We start from the raw sequence: 2,727 nt of genomic DNA, 5'->3' as shown, positions 1-2,727 counted from the left end.
GCTGTACCTGTTATGGAGGCCCCCCCCCCCCCCCCCCCGGATGTGGTGAGGGTGTGTGCTGTACCTGGTTATGGAGGTACCTCCCCCGGGATGTGGTGAGGGTGTGTGCTGTACCTGGTTATGGAGGTACCTCCCCCGGGATGTGGTGAGGGTGTGTGCTGTACCTGGTTATGGAGGTACCTCCCCCGGGATGTGGTGAGGGTGTGTGCAGTACCTGGTTATGGAGGGACCCGCCCACCCCCGGGGATGTGGTGAGGGTGTGTGCAGCACCTGGTTATGGAGGTGGGTGATGTGGGCATCAGCTGTGGTTAATTTCCCATTCGCATGAGGTACCTGCTTGGGACAGATACCGCGTGTCAGTGGTTCCCTGACACGTGTCAATTCTAAGCGGGTCTGGGCTCGTTACTCGTGTTCGCTCCATGGGCTGTTTATTCACGTCAGGGTTTAAATCCACATTCAGCTGCCTCGGTAACCTGACCGGGAGACAGTTCACCTTTGGGTGCACACTTAGCTGTATTCACTGAGATCTTTGGGTGAAAAGGCAATGCAGTTTTTCTGACTATACTCCATTCATATGAAGCAAGGGGCGGTTTGTGATTATTATTGACCTCACTCCGGAGAGCATTCAGCAACAGAAAGTTTGCAATGATCTGTGCAGTTTGTTCTACAACAAGATTCAGCGGCTGGCCAATAGGACTGACTCTTCCAGCCCTCTGTGTGGGAATAACAGCATCGATTGCTATTTCAGAGTTCTGTCTTTAACAAACTAAATATTGCGGATGCTGGAATCTGAACCGGGAACGGAGAATGCTGGAAAACCCAGCAGATCTGGCAGCATCAGTGGTGAGGGAAACCACGTTTCGATTCGATAGACTCTGTCAGAACTGACCAAGGGAGGGAGAATGTGTTTGAGTTGTAAATACTGCAGCAAAAAGTAGCTTCGGAACCAGAAGTCTGGTGTGAGGGGAGAGGGAAGATTTGCATGGGATATAAAAAAGAGGGGTCACGATGGAGAAAGATCAAACTCTAAAGTTGCCGAAATCAGTGTTTCCTTGACCTGTTGCATTGTTGCTGTGAAGTCTGGCGCAGGCTGGAGGAACAACATGTCATCTTCCGATTGAGAACGTTGCAACCTCGGGAATCAGCGTTGAGTTCGGCTTTGTGTTTATGGCAGAACAAGATGCTCAGGTCATTACCAGAACTAAAGTTTGGTGGCAGGTTTCCTCAACTTGGTTTGTCCTCCTGTGAATGTGAGAGATAGAAGGGTGTTTGATCTAATGAAAGTGTTTAAATTGTTAGAAATTCGGTAGGGTACACACCGAGACCCTTCGTGATTCCCCCTCCAATCGGAAATGGGGGGCACAATTTTATAATCTGTGCTGGTTGCACAGCGTTAAACCAGGAAGCAACATCTTCAAACAAAGGGTAGTGAACACCTGGAACATTCTCCCTCCAAGCTGTTGAGGCTGAAGGGCAGTTTGATAGATTTTTGTTCGCTAAGGGAATGTCTTTCCTGCCCAGGGATGTGAATGCTGCCTTCTTCAGTGTGCGGCCTCTGGTGGGAATGATATTCATGTCTGACTGAGGATGAAAGAGAGCTGGTATGGGCATGTACCTGATTTTCACAGTGACATGACCTCACTGGAGTTTTGGTGGTGTTGCTGGCCATGCACTGTCCAAAGCTAAACTGCTAAATGTGCCCAGAATATTCCCTTTCACAATGATTCCCACTGTGTCCCGTGCAGTAATCAGCCAATGCACACACAGTAAGCGGGGAGAGGAGCAGGATTTGCTTAGTGCCATGCTGGGCCCTGTACACCGAGGAATCCCTCGTAAAGTAGCAACTTTCGGAACCAGAAGTCTGGTGAGAGGGGAGGTTTACAGGAACTCGCTCATACTGAGACTGGGACAGGAGTTATTTCATAATCTGCTTTGGAAATAAAACATTTTGTGCTGATTGAAAGAGTGGCAACTCGATGGTGGGGGCTGCTGGGACATCATTGTTTCAGCGCTGTCTGCTGGAGTCTCCAATACTCAAGAACCTTTGGGATAATCAGTTTGCAGCAGGTTGTACATATTTAACCAGGAGCTTTCTATAATTCAGCAGGGTAATCCAATCTAAAAGTGCATGCCGGAAGATTAGGTGATTTATGACACCCGAGTCAAAATGCCCCCCTCATTTTCTCTGGTTTTGTGTCTTGATGCCCATTAAAGTTAGGGAATGTTTTTAACAAATGTCTTGTGTGTTAATATTTAGTGTATTAGACAGAATTTACAGCACAGGGACTGGTGAGTCCCGATAATGTGGAACTTGCTGCCACCAGGGGTAGCTGAGGTGAACAGTATTGATGTCTAAAGGGAAGCTGGATAAACGCACAGGAGAAAGCAGCAGAAATATAAGATGAGAGGGCGGAGGGTCATGTAGAGCAGAAGCACTGGGATAGACCCATTGGGATGAATGCCCTGTTCCTGTACTGGGAATATGGTTCCCTGACCCCCCCAACTGAATTTTTCTAGACATTAAGAGATTAATTCTGAGTTCAGAGCATTTTCTATTTGGAAGCACAGTGCAGTGTGCATGTCTCCTCTCTCAGCCCCCACGTGAAGTGTTATTTTCAGAGGGTGGAAGCATTTGCACAGAATCAATTTCATCATTTAACCTTGAGATGGGAGTTGGTGAGACCAAGGCACCGTGACTCAATCTCAGATCAGCGTTCTAACTGTGAA

This window comes from Scyliorhinus canicula, chromosome 21 (assembly GCF_902713615.1).
Source record: "Scyliorhinus canicula chromosome 21, sScyCan1.1, whole genome shotgun sequence".
NCBI classification, from domain to species: Eukaryota; Metazoa; Chordata; class Chondrichthyes; order Carcharhiniformes; family Scyliorhinidae; genus Scyliorhinus; species Scyliorhinus canicula.
This window is presented reverse-complemented; position numbering follows the sequence as displayed.